This window comes from Pteropus alecto, unplaced genomic scaffold (genome assembly GCF_000325575.1).
Source record: "Pteropus alecto unplaced genomic scaffold, ASM32557v1 scaffold111, whole genome shotgun sequence".
In the NCBI taxonomy this organism is placed as follows: domain Eukaryota; kingdom Metazoa; phylum Chordata; class Mammalia; order Chiroptera; family Pteropodidae; genus Pteropus; species Pteropus alecto.
In genome coordinates, this window is record NW_006431915.1 from 2,227,511 (window position 1) to 2,242,691 (window position 15,181).

At 33.8% G+C, this 15,181-nt stretch overlaps 2 long non-coding RNA genes across 5 annotated transcripts in view; one reads left to right on the top strand and one right to left on the bottom strand.

The window, feature by feature from the left end:
• Positions 1 to 15,181, top strand: part of LOC107196686 — a 101,894-nt gene that overhangs the window by 25,900 nt on the left and 60,813 nt on the right. Inside the window, exon 4 of one of the 4 annotated variants that reach the window (XR_001518126.2) lies at positions 9,973 to 10,367. The exons of the other annotated variants lie outside the window; for them this stretch is intronic. This is a non-coding gene — a long non-coding RNA (uncharacterized LOC107196686). Of the gene's footprint in view, positions 1 to 9,972; positions 10,368 to 15,181 lie in introns of those variants that run through there. 4 annotated transcript variants of the gene reach the window in all.
• LOC112472933 overlaps positions 11,687 to 15,181 on the bottom strand; it is a 15,037-nt gene continuing 11,542 nt past the window's right edge. Inside the window, exon 2 of the long non-coding RNA XR_003043835.1 lies at positions 11,687 to 12,023. This is a non-coding gene — a long non-coding RNA (uncharacterized LOC112472933). The remainder of the gene's footprint in view (positions 12,024 to 15,181) is intronic.

The following is a 15,181-nucleotide window of genomic DNA, read 5'->3' on the forward strand; positions in this document are numbered from 1 at the left end:
GTTTTAATAGGTGTATTTAGTAGCCATGTGTTGAGAAGTGCGTGGGAGATGAGGAAGTAGAAGTGAGTGTAAACTAAACTACTCTTTTGAGGGACTTCAGAGGTTTGGAGGAAGAGACAGATTTGACAGTCACCAGAAGGATGTGTAAGACTGAAGAAATATTCTCACTTTTTTTAGGATGGGAAAAACTTGAAAATGTTTATTGGCTCAGGAGGGAAGTAGTGAGATTGAAAAAGACAAGTACAAGTGAGCCAGAGGAGGATGTACTCGGGCCTCGAATGAGTAGTTGGCTGTGGAAGGACATCTCAATCTCTTCCACTGCAGGAAAGCAGTTGGTGTGAATGCTGATAAGGGAGATAGAAGAGACCCAGTTTTTTAGAACTCTTGAAAGGCACAAGGTCATTGCTAAGAATGGAGATGGTGGGTGTTGGGTAGGGGACTTGAGACCAGTGAAGATCTGAAAGAGCATCAGTGGGAAACATAAAGGAAGATGACCAAGAGCTGATAAAGAGACATACGAACCACACTTCATTGTTTAGACGGCATGAATGTGTAGGTTGTCAGTCTGCATGGTTGCCCGCTTTCTCTAGAAACACTAAACAATTCACTTACAGAAGTGAAGGAAAAAAATGAAAAACTAAAATACTAAACCAAAGTTAGGTTTACGTTAGAAAGATAAAGTGGAAAGATGGGAGGTGAGAAGGAACTGAATATCAACGAGAGAGCAGTTCTATGGTTTATTATGGGACCCAGTTTGAGTAGAAAAAGATGAGTGTTTAAAATGTTGCCAAAGGAATGAAAGATTCAAGGTACCAAGGAAGTTGAAGGATATTTAAGATGGGAATATGAAGTACCTGTAAGAAAGATTATGGGAGAAGTCGAAGCTTAATATTTCAGAGGAGGAAAGATTCCAGGTGGTGAGAAGGTCTGAGTGGCCACCAGAGCAAATGACTGAGTTGGAGTGTAAGGGCCAATGTTAGATGCTGGATGGCTCATCAACATGGAAATTAAAGCCACTCTCATTACACAGAGGTTGATGTGGAGCCAGAACCTACAATGAATGACAGGGAAGGACCATAAAGCCAATAGGGGACAGTGATGGGTGAGGATAGGTTGTAGAGATAGTTTTTACAAGAAGGCTTACGAACAAAAAGACAAAAAGGAAGTAGCACTGAGAAGCAAAGTAAACATCAACTCTTCCTCCTGACAGTAAAGTAGTTGAATTATGTAAGAACTAGTAGCTTTCATTTGAGAGGGCTAGAAAGAAAACCATATTTTCAGGAGGGAAGGCAGAAGGATTAATATATGATAAAATTAATATGGGAGGATGTCTTTATAATGAAGGATTCCAGAGGTTTTACTGGAAATGTTTGAAAGACAGAGGAGTAGTAAGATTAGAACCAGGATTGAGAAAATCAAAGCAGTAAAAGGATGCATATGTGAGTAAGCAGAGATGACTGTGGGCTTTATGTCTTGGACAGAAACCATGGAAGGGAAGCTGGTACAATGTACTGGCTATAAAGATTGACTAAAGACATTGGCATAAAGTAGTAACCTTTGAAGTCTGGCAGAAACAGGAGGCTTCATCTGTGTACATTGAGTCCTCTTCTCCTGGTATGGCTAACTTTCTTCTCTTTTTCTTCTATGTGCCCCATGCTCTTCTTCTCCTTTGCTATTCAATCTTGAAATGTCAATCTCTTTATAAACCTTTGCTTAAGTTCTTGTTCGATGCTCACTTTGGGTACAGACCTTAATTGTTTTCTGTGCATGTTAGACACAATGTATGTATTTAAATGCCTGCTCTTCTATTCGTTAAGCAGGTATACCTTGTGTCTTTCTTTGGTAGGCTTTGATGCTCTTAGGAGGAATTTCTCAATGCAACTCAAAATAAAATTAAAAAAAAACTTTTTTATTCTTCTTGTTGGTAATAATATTGAAACTTGGACACTTCCTGTGTAATTCCATTTAATTTCCTCCCATGCTGTCTCACTTCTAAGTGTTCTTGTTTTATCACTTCACACTATTTCTCTTTTGGACTATGTAATAATGTTAATAACTTACAACAGACTATGTGCTCTTCCCTGTATCTTTCTTTTCAGGTATAATTTCCATGGCCGTGGAGTCATCTAGGATGCTCTGTGTAAGCATGAATAATTTAAGAACCACTTGGAAGGCCCGGTATCTCTACACCTTTCTTAATAAAAGGCAAAGTTCAATTTAGATATTCAGACTGCAGACACATTCCCCAGACCTCGTTTTCACCATGCAGATCTTGGAGCATAAGAACAGGCAGAGAGTGAACAGCCTTTGCTCTAGGATCAGAGGTTACTTTTCTGTGACTCGCTAACAAACATCATTATCTCTGATGCCTGACCTGTCCAAATGCTGGAATTTCCATGCCCAGACCTATCATTGGGACCTACCTGGCTCAACCTGCCTTTGATTACTATTTAAATTTAACCTGAATAGATAGCTTTCATCCAGTCTTGTTGGTTGCTCTGAGCTCAACCTATTGCCCTACGATTATAAAAGATGGAGAAGATGGGCTTCAGTGGGAGACATAACTGTCAAAAGGGCTTGAAACTGAATCTAGAAGGAAAGAGAAAACAAATACAGACAAAATTACAAACCCGTACACTGTGATCAACAGCGACTGATATCCCTACCCCTTGTCCTACCCCTGCCAAACTACTAACCATTTACACAGATATGGTCATATCCTCACCTTATTCTGAAGTCTTCTAGGGTTTCCTGATAACTCTGGGAACAAAATTCAAAATCCTTAACAGGACCTTAGAGTTTATGACCAAGTTTTAAACTATCATTCCATTCTTATTTCTTGCCAATTTTCATCCTGCTCTTATATTTCAACCACACCGTAGTAACCTTTCCCTGAACAAAGAGGATTTTCCACATTCCTTTGTCTTACATATGTCAGTAGCTAGTTGTAAATTGCCCTTTTATCATCTTTTGCCAGAAGAACATCTCTACAATATTCAAATCCCATCAAATCCCAACATAACCTTTCCTGGAAATTTTCCTAAATATCTACAGCCAAAGATAATGGTTCCCTTCTCTATGTTCTTTACACATGTGGTTATTTTAGTGTTAACATATGTCTTGGGCAGGCTGGCAGGCTAGATAACCTTGGGCAGGAGCTGAATCTGCAGTCCACAGGTAGAATTTCTTTTTCTTCTGCAAAACCTGTTTTACTCTTAATGTTTTTAGCCGATTGAATGAGGTTCACCCAGATTATCAAGGGTAATCTGATTTACTTAAATTAAAGTCAGCTGATTGTAGATGTTAATCAGATCTACAAAATATCTTTACAACAACACCTAGACTCGTGTTTAATTGAATAGCTGAGTACTATAGCCTAGCCAAGTTGACAAATAAAGCTTACCATCACAGGGAGACAGAGTTGTTAGTCCTTTAGAATCAAGTTGTCAGATGTCGGGAAGCAGCTGTAGCAGAACAATCTCAATCTTACTGTGGGATCATATGGAGCCTGTCATTTAAAAAATTTATTAGACATATTAGTAGCTATTAAGTATCAAGAAATTATTTTAAGAATGTGTTCATTGCTCCTTATATGAAGAGCCTTATATCTTTAAGAGTTTTCTTTCAAAACTGAATAAATTTCCTGTTTCTTTGGTAAATGGACAGAAGCGGCCATATTTTTAAAAGATTTTAAAGTAGAATTATGCCTAAAATAAATGAGGTAAAGGAAAATAGGTTTGTAGTAAATGACAAGATTGGAAATCTCAGTAGAGAAATAGACACTATAATGAAGAACCAAAGGGAAATTCTAATGTAATAACAGAAATTTTAAAAAATATTTATTCACCAGAGAAGACATACAGATTACAAATAAACATATGAAAAGATGCTTCAAAGTATATGTCATTAGAGAAATGCAAATTAAACAACAATAAAATACTGCTACACATCTATTAGAATAGCCCAGATCTGGAACACTGATAATGCCAAATGCTGGAAAAATGTGGAGTACAAGAACTCTCATTCATTGCTGGTAGGAATGCAAAATGGTACAGATGCTTTGGAAGAAAGTTTGGTGATTTCTTACAAAACTACACATATTCTTATTATATGATACAGCAATCATGCTCCTTGGTGTTTATCCAAATGAACTGAAAACTTATGTTCACAAAAACCTGAACATGGATGTTTACAGCAGCTTTATTTATAATTACCAAAATTTGGAAGCAACCAAGATGTCCTCCAGCAAATGAATGGATAAATAAACTGTAGTATATCCAAACCATGAAATAGTACTCACTGCTAAAAAGAAATGAGCTCTCAAGTCCTGAAAAGACATGGAGGAACTTAAAATGCATATGACTAAGTGAAAGAATCCAATTAAAAAGGCTATATATTGTGTGATTCCAACTATACGGCATTCTGGAAAAGGTAAAACTATGGGGACAGTAAAAAAAATCAGTGGTTGTCATGGTTTGATGGGGAGGGATGAATAGACAGAGCACAGATGATTTTTAGGGCAGTGAGAATACTACCTATGATACTGGAGGACATTATACTAAGTGAAATAAGCCAGACACAGAAAGACACATGTTGCATGATATCACTTATACATGGAATCTAAAGGTTGAAAAAAATGCTAAACTCACAGTAGTAGAGAGAAGAATGATGTTTCCAAAAGCTAAGAGGTAGGGGAGAAGAGGAGATATTGGTCAAAGGCACAAATTTTCATTTATTAAGTGAATGAATTCTGAAGACCTAATATCCAACATGATGACTAAAGTTAATAATAATGCATTGTATACTTGAAATTTGTAAAGATCTCAAGAGTTCTTATCACACGCACAAAAATGGTAACTCTGTGAGATGATGGATGTTAATTAGTTTGATTGTAGTAATAATTTCACAATGTATACTAATATCAAACATCACATACACTTTAGATATATATAATTTTATCTGTCAATTATATTTTAATAAAACTGGGAAAAATAGAATTGTGTATCCAGAAAAAAGAATCTTCATAATAAAAGTGAAGTAAACATGTTTTTAGATAAAATTAAGAGAGTTCGTCAGACTTGCACTACAAAGAGTGCTAAAGGAACTTCTTCAGGCTGATAGAAAATGATATAGATGATACTTTGCTCCTCAAAAAGGAGAGAAAATTAATAGAAATGGTAAATATGGGGAGTAAATATAAAAGTTTAATTTTCCAATTAATTTTTAAAAATATATATGAATATTTAAAGTACAACATGAAATTTTTTCAGGTTTTATGATGTGTGTAGATGTATATAATACTGTACCCTAATGGATCAATGGGACTAAGTGAATTTTTACAGTTGCAAGATTTCTGTGATGGATGAAAAATTAAGAATGAATATTGTTATCCATAGAGCAATCACCAAAAAAATATGCAATGGCTTATGACTAAAAAGCCAATAGATAAATCAAAATGGAATTCTGAAGTAAAATTAAATAATCAGAAAAAAAAAGGCAGGAAAAGAAAAAAAAGAGAAGGCCAAAGAGAAAACAAAGAATAAATGGTAAGCCTAAATATAGTGATATAAATAATTATATTAAATGTTAAGGGACTTAACAACCCAATTAAAAGGATTTAGTATTTCGTTGTCAGCATGGATGAGGAAAGCAAGTTCTAACTAGATGCTGTCTTCACGAAATGTACTTTAAATATGAAGACAGATAGGTTGTAAGTAAGTCAAAGGTAAAATTTATAGCATATAAATAGTACGCATAAGTAGACTAGAGTAGCTGTATTTATATCAGATGAAATAGATTTCAAAACAGAACATTACCAGAAATAAAGAGGAATATTACATAATGATAAAAGAGTTAATTCATAAAGAAGATATAAATGCATATATACCAAATAATGTTTCAAAATATATAAAACAAAAATTAATAATTAAATAGAGAAATAGACAATTCCACATAGTTGGGGATTTAACACTCCACTGTAGGCAACTGAGAGAACAACTAGACCAAAAAAAATTAATAAAGATATTAGTGATCTGAACAATATAATCAAATCCTTTGACCTACTCAATATTTATAAAACAACTCAAAACTCCTGATGAATGTGTATTTTTTTCAATAGCATATGGTACATTCACAAAAATAGACCAAATTCAGGACCATAAAAAGTCTGAATAAATTTAAAAGGATGGTATTATACAAGTATGTTATCTGATAACAATGGAATTAAAAATTATTAACAATATATCTAGGTGTACCAGTCCAGGTTCAAGCAATAGTAAATTATATATATAACATATACATACACACATATTACATGCACATACAAACAAGAATTTGTTATAGGGAATTGGCTTATGCAATTGTGAGGGTTGGCTGAGTAGTCCCAGATATTACCCCTGTGACTGATATTGGAGCTTGATATCCACAGGGTAGACAGTCAGGAAGGGTGGATCGTGAGTAAGCTGGAACCTTAAAAGGATGGACTGGAACCTCTTTCCATCCTTGTTGCCTCTGATCTGGTGATGAGGGTATCTTACAGGAGCCAGGACCTTTTGTCACTAAAGTGAAAACCCACTCCTGACATATGAGTCAGAGAGGCTGCAAGAAGATCCAAAAGATAAGATGATAGAACAATTGCAAGCCCAGCTGCAGCTTCATGCCAAGTGAATCAGTAGCTCAGCTACAAAATAGCTGTTACTTCCCTTCTACCTTCTTAATTACTCAAGAATTAGAATGAATCTCCTAATGTCGCCCACCATAAATAGAAACATACATGAAAGAAAATCCTAGAAAATGTAGTTGAGCCTAGCCAAGTTGACACATTACAAAGCCACCACACCAGGTAAACCCTAGATATTTCAAAATTCACAACATACTAGTAAGTAATCCATGAGTTAAGAAAGAAATCACAGGGACAATTAGAAAATATTTTGAACTGAATGATAATGAAAATATAGCATAATATAATTTGTAAAATACAGCTAAAGCAGTACTTAGATGGAAATTTATAGCTTAAAATGCTAGCATTAGAAAAGAAGGTTTAAATCAATGATCCCTAAGGAAGTAATTAATATTCAGAGAAAGGAGAAAGAAGGAAATTAAAAATAATGGGAATTAGTAAAATAGAAAACAAACAAATAATAACATAAATTAATAAATCCAATTTTTGTCTTTGAAACATCAAAATTGATAAACCTCTTGCTAGACAGATCAAGACAAAAGGAAAAAGGACACAAATTACTAACATCCGAAGTAAAAGAGGGACATCAATAGAGATCCGAGAGATGTTAGAAAGATCATAATGGAATATTCGAAACAATTTTATACCAACATTTTTGACAACTTGGATGAAATGGATAATTTTCTTGAAAAATTAAACTTACTAAAAGTGACAGTAAGTGAAACAGAAAATTTGAATATCCCCATTTCTATTAAAAAATTGAAATTATTATCAATATTCTTCCCGTAAAATAAACTCAATCCCAGATGATTACACTAGTGAATTCTTTCAAACATTTCAAAAAGCAATTCTATAATATACACAAATTCTTTCTAAAAATAGAGAAGAGAATACTCCCCATTAGTTTTATATGGCCAGCATAACCCCAATTCTTAAATCTGACAGAGACATAACAGAAAAAAATAAATTACCATCCATTATCCCTCATGGATATTAAACCAAAAATACTTAATAAAATATTAGCAAATATAATTCTGCAATATAGTCAAAGAGTAATACACCATGACTAAGAATGCAAGGTTGGTTTTAATATTTGAAACTTAAGCAGTGTAATTTACCATATAACAGAATAAAAACCAAAAAAAAAATGATCTTTTTAATAATTTTCAAAAAAATTAAAATTTATTTTCAATTTATGATTAAAGAAAATATTCTTGCAAACCAGGAGTAAAAGTCATGTACAAAAAAGCTTACAGCTAGTATCATACTTAATATGAAATGTATTCCCTAGGATCAGGAATAATCTAAGAATAACCACTCTTTTCATGTATATTTCACAATTAACAAAAGACATGAGGAAAGTGAATTGGCAAGCCATAGACCAGGAGAAAATATTTGCAAAACAAGTGTCTGACAAAAGAAAGTATCTTGAACATATAAAGAACTCATACATTTCAATAATAAAAACATAAAGCACCCAATTAAAAATGGGCAAAATATTTTATAATACACTTCACAAAGGAAGATATGGGAATAACCAATAAGCACCTGAACAATTGCTCAATAGCATTAGTCAATTCTAAAATAGAAAATAAAACTACATTGAGATATCACTACACACACATGAGAATGGCTTCAGTAATGATGACTGGTAATATCGATTGGTGAAGATGTGGAATAAGTGAAATTATCATACATTGTGAGAGTTTAAAATGGTGCAACTTTAAAAAAAAATGGCTTCACAGTTTCTTAGGAAACTAAATGTATACCCACCCCTAAGATCCAGCAATTTCAACCATGGTTATTTGCTCAAATTAAATGAAAAGAAACTTGTATCAGAATGTTTATAGTGCTTTTATTCATAATAGCACAATCTGGAGACCCCAGATGTCAATCAATATGAGAATAGATAAACAAATTAGTATATTAATAAAATGGCATACTACTCAACAGTAAAGTGGAAAGGCTTACTGAAGTGTGCATGCATCAACTTGGATTAATCTCCAAAACATTATGCTGAGTGAAAGAAGTCTTGTATAAAAGAGACATGCTGCATGGTTCTATTTATATGATATTCTACAATAGGCAAATATAATCTATTTTGGAAAAAAATTAGAACAAAGTTTACCTCCAGAGTAGTAAGGGGTAGTGATTGACTGGAAAGGGGAAAGAGAGAACTATCTGAAATTATGGTAATATTTTATATCTTAATAGGGGCTTGGGTTACAACCCAAAATGTATACATTATCAAAATTGAGCAAAAATGTAGTTCAGATTTGTGTTATTTCATTGTATGTAAAATTTACATCCAAGGAAAAAAACTAATATCAAACTCTAATTAATGATATGCATAATGAAGTATTTAGATGGAAATATTCAGAAGTCTGCAATTTACACTGAAATGCCTGAAAATAGATAGAACGATGTATGTATATAGAGATGAATAGATAGGTATGTGATAAATGCAAGTCTAGTAAAGGCTAATGATAGAATCTAGGTTATCAATACAGAATTTTCAGAGAGTAGAATTGAAAATTCAATTCTACTCTCTGAAAATTCTTATAATGCATGTTGGGAGGGAAAACAAACCAAATGGAAGGAGCAAGTAATCAAAAAGTTTTAGGGTTTGGTTATTTAGCTGTCGTTTCAGAAACATAAGAATTTTATGTATTTGTTTTTAAATATGATACTGGCTACCATGCTTCTCTACCAATAATTATCCTATGATGAAGAGACAAAGGAATCCAGAAGTGTTTTCAGACATTTCTGAAGAATTGGCTTCTACTTGGATCAAAGAATTCCTAAGTTTGGCTGTGAGAATCAAATGTTTCATTTAGTGTGGAAGTAGATTAGGTTAACTTCTTTTCTCAGAACCCTAGGGCTTGGAACAGGTGGTGTGTGACTTTCAGTCTGAAACAGAGAAGTGCCTTCTTTATTCACCAGCCGTATCAGAGGAATCAGTCAGTTGATTGACAGAGCCCCTAATGACCTTGTGCTTTACGTAGTATAATAGTACTGCAGGTGTCTTTCAAAAGGATGTTTCAGATAGGACAGTGAGCCCCAATCCCTGGTAAATCAGATGTGGCCACATACAAATAAGATCTTTGTTTGGCCTGAGGAGTGTGTTTAAAAAGCTACCATCTTCACTTGACTTACAACTGTCTCAGATGGTTTTATTTACCTTTGTTCTTCACTTAAAATCTTTCTATTCCCTTCAATAAGATTTTATAGTTTAAGAACTTCACTTTATTCTAACAGTTTTCTAGCTTCTGTCTTTTTGCTTTGCAAATTAGGAGATGGTGTATCATCTGGATTTGGCTTGGAGAAATGCTGTGGTCTCCTGGAAGTTGTGATTAGCTGAGAGGAATCTGAACTGAGCTCCTCCCTCTCTAGAATAAGAACAGAATATTCATGAACAGAGTTGCATGATGGACAAGAACCAGTAACATTGCTGAGCAGAAGTTAATGTACTGATGGTAATGATTTCGATCTTTACTTGGAAAGGAATGTTGAGAAAAATTTGAAATGGTCACTTTAACTCCTAGGAAGATAATTTCCTCCTCTTTGTATGTGGTCTCCTCCTCTTCCTCTTCCTCTTCCTCTTCTTTTTCCTTTTCCTCTTCCCGTTTCTCTTACTCTTGTGCCAATAAACTGTAAGATCTATCTATCATCTATTTCTATCTATCTATCTATCATCCATCTATCTATCTATCTATCTATCTATCTATCTATCTATCTATCATCTATCTATCTATCTATCATCTGTCATCTCTTTCCTCATATCCATATATTCACATATCTAAACACACACATCTTTTTATAAACAAGCAGATGTGAATATCTATCTATCTATCTATCTATATCTATATCTATCATCTATCTATCTATCATCTGTCATCTCTTTCCTCATATCCATATATTCACATATCTAAACACACACATCTTTTTATAAACAAGCAGATGTGAATCTTGCTGATTTTCAAATAATATATTTGTGAATATAGGAGGTTGGACCATCACTTTGAACACTGCTAGGGTGCAGAATTGAAGAAGAATGCTGCAGAAAGATGAATGAGAGTCTTCACCCAGAATGCAATACCATTATGGACAAATTCTTTTTTTAATTAACTTGTTGGTTTGTTTAGATCCTATCTTCTTCCAAAAACTAATTTGATGTACTTTAAATAACACACACATGCAATAATATCATCAAAACAGGAATAAATAAAAATCATGTAGAGAGAAGTAAAATATGTATACAAATACTGGTAAAATATACTCATTATAGTAAAACATTACTGTTAATTGTACATTTCTTACAAGTTAAAGCAAAAAATATATAAACTCACAATGGATCATAGACTGCTTTTCAATATGATAAAGGAAGCACAGCAGTTCTTTAGCAAAGAAAATCTTTGTGCTAAATTTTTAAAGAAATTTAATATACTACGCATGAATATTTATGGAGCTCTTTGGTTTAAAAACCTCTCTCCTTTTTTCATTAATACTCACGCATCTATAAGTATTTTTGTCTCATTTTACAGAAGAATAAATTGAAGCTCAGAGAAATGTGGTTTTGTGACTACTAAGTTACAGAGCAAGAGTTCTAGCCTGTATTTTTTAACCCCAAATTGTGTGCTCTTTCCATGTCACCATGTCAGGTACATTGGCTACAACAATGGAAGCTTGTTTTCAATAGTACCTTTATTGAAGATGCAGGAATAGAGATAGCATGTGACCATTTCCTGTACTGACCCTTGGTTAAAAGCTGAAGGCATAGAGGTTAGAGCAAAACTCATTGAGTGACTTGCTGTTTAGAGATAATTTACTGAGGTCTAGGTATTTTCCTTTCCAATAATTTAAATTTATGTGAGTTTAAGAATTTTGAATAACTGAAAAAATTGAGGCAGAATGTGCCCATTAGACTAATAATCTCACCACTATTTTCTTGATTGGAAATTGTATCAATCCTAGAGTCCTGGCAGGAAACAGATGGCACCACTCGAACTGGGTAATTAAAGTGAGTTTAATAAAAAGATTATGTACAAAGGAGCATGTAGAGTTTAGGGAAATCAACAAGAGACAGTGCAGGGCTTCTAGAGAGGAACAAGTCAAGGAGTAGCACTCTTAAGGAAGGAAGCTAGAAGAATAAATTCCTGGATAAACTTTCAAACCTCCTGCTGGGGCTCCCATTGACCAAACTCAACTTAAAGGTAGAGGACAATGGGAGCCTGCAATATATTCCATGTAGGGAGGCAAAGAGCAGAGCGAAGAAGGGTGGACGGCCAATCTGAAGGTGGACATCAGCATGCAAACGGATGGAAGTGGTACAGGAATGAGTTCTCTGGAAAAAGCAAACAGAAGAGAAATTTGGTAAATATGGATCAAAGACAGACCTGTCTTTCTCAATTATCCCATCCCAGCTGTCATGGTTATAGATTCAAGTTAAAAAGGAGAAAATGGAAACAAACTTTTCTTAAACACCAGTATGTTCCAGGTCTGCGTAGATTTCTTTCCATCATCAGCTCATTTAATTCTTGCAATAATAACCTTGGGTATTATCATCACTATTACATAGACAGGAAATTAAGGCTCAAAGAAGCTAAGGCGTTCGTCCCACAAAATAGCCAGAAAATAGCAAATCATGGATTTCAATCCAGGATTTGCTAACATCGAAGTCTAGACTTTAGTCACTTTTGCCATAACACATCTGCACTGAAGTAGAACCTTAATGTTTCTGAAGAAGCAGTTTTGGATTACTTAGATATATAAACAAGTGTTCAATCAGACCAAAAGTTATCACTCAAGAGAATATGGAAGAGAGTATTCAAATTTGGAAACTTCAGAGACAATCAACAGTCGTATACCTTTCCCATAATGATAGCAAATATTTAAATATTGAATATTTAAAATATAGGCTATTTAATTTCTATGCAGTAAATCAATTCATCTTCTTATCAATTATATAAAGATGAAATTGAAAAATGAAGCATAGAAAGAGAGTGAACAAAGTAAAAGGGACAGGGACAGAAGTCTGACTTCTCTGGATAAAGCTGGTTTCCACGATTATAGATCAAAATAAAATGACAAATGAAAAAAGAAAAAATTTTCCCCAAAACAGAAAAAATTTTTTAATTTACTTGATATAAATTTGTTGGCATAACTCCATAGAGAGGAACATTTTTAAGTAATTTAAAACTGAAGATTTTTCTGTACATTCTGAATAGGATGTTCCCTAAGAACAACAACTACAAAAATATTAAAAAATCTGAAATTGGTGTAATAATATTGTGAGTAATAATATTAATAGTTATTCTGAAACTATTATGCATATAGTGTATTATATGTGTAGTTAATATGATATAATAGAGCAATATCACTTTAACATGATTACTGTCAGGACCTAAGATTTTTGGTATAGGAGAAAAAGATATAAAATCAAAGAATTTGAATAAAACCCTGTAATTTGTAATTGAGACTAGAAATATCACTATATATTTATAACATATAGCATTCTGCATTGAAAAGACTTAGAAGTAATAACAAATTTAGTACCAAGAAACACCACCAGCATCCAAATTATGTTCTCTAAGTATCTTTTCCTACTAGAGGAGGCAGTGCTGCTTGGAGAAAAATGGCTGTGTAAAATGTGCTTGAAACACCTCGTCATACCAGAAAGTAAAGAAGCTGTCAGAAACTACTGGGATGCTGCCAAAAGGATTCAGGAACTAATGTGAAGACATTCCCAATGGACCAAGATGAGGCAATTTGAGCATCTATAGGAATAATAAATTTATGGAATAAAACACACCAAAATGTGAAAAAACAATGATATCATAATGATAAATAAGAGGAAAAAGTCATTGATAGCCTTTGAATTATGCTAAAGAACTAATTCTCATTTTTCTGAAAATCGATAGAAAATCAATCAAGTATTCTACTTGCTTTTCCTATACAACTTCAGAATAACCAAATATCCTGAGGTTTATTTCCATAAAAGTAACCCACCTGACAAATGAAGGAGGAAAGAATTGGATAATCACTATATTTCAAACATCTAATAAAATACTGGATCTAGGTAATGATAATCAATGGCTACTAAAATCATAAAAAGAGGGAAAAACCAACACTGCACATCCTGTTGGAATGATGAAATACATTCTATGAAGACTTTTGCCAAAACATCAGCCTAAGTGAGATCAAGTTATATCTGGATACAACTATTAGTTAGTTCATGGGCAATACAGTGTTAGAATGACATGTTAAATATTGCCATAGAGTTGGCAATCAAAAAAATCCAGAATGTGGAAAATTGTACAGAATATCAGTAAGGATTTTATTTCTTCAACAAATAAATTGTAAGGAAAAGGAAAGAGGGAGAAGCTATAGTTTAAAATAGACTTAAGAAACTCATAAAAATGCAATATGTGGAAATCATTGGGATCTTGATTCAAAGAAAAAACTATAAAAATAAATTTATAAGATAATTAGAAATATTTGACATGGGCTGCATTTTTTACGATATTAAGGAATAATTACAAATATTTATGTAGATTTATGGAATTATAGTTATGTTCTTTAAAAGAATTCTTAGATAGATGGTTCGGAGATCTATATAATTTAGGAAAATAATTTTAAATTAAAAATGAATAGCTCATCCAGTATAAATTTAAAACTGTACTTCCACAAATTCTTCTACATGTAATGGGTATGAAGCTTGGTCTATAAACTTCAATGTGTAAGATAAAGACCTTCTCCAAAAATTTTCTGGAACCCTATTTAGGTTCTATTTAAAGATCCAAAGAGTAGAAATATGCAGAAATTGAATTTTAGTCAGTTGAGGATTACTCCCTATTTTCCCCGGGCATGCATCCAAGTTCAGGGGAGTTACCATATTGTTATGGTCTCAGATTAGGGGGCATTCGGTCCTCAGTGTCATCTGTTCATGTTGACATCTGTTGAAACATTCATCATACTACCATCTGATCCTTGATCTTTAATCCATGCAGATCACCAAGAGTCATCTCTTTTTTCTCATCCTCAGGAATCCTTTAGGTCTGGCTTTTTTTTTCCAGTTGATAATTTGGTCTCCCTCTCAGGTGCAAAAAGATCACTCTTCCTACACCAGGCTGTGTGGTATAGAGAATTTTTGTGAGGTTCATCTGGCTCTGTCTGCCTGAATACACAGCACAGCCACTTCTTTTGAGGGGTCTTGCTCCTCCCAGGGACTCTATTCTGAAAGGAAGCACAAGTCTCTGCTTTTGCATTCTACTAACACTTCTGGGGTTCATTTCATCCCTTCCACCACTGGCCCTCTGCCCCACCCCACCCTCCCCCAAACACACAGAGTCAGTGAAGAGAAGGGGCAGGATGTTTTCCAGGCATCTGCTAACATCAACCACATTACCTTTCCCTCCAATCAATATCTCCTCTTTTCCACCTAAGAACACTGCTCTAGTCTTGGAAGCAGTGTTTATATATATATATATAAACACTGTGTGT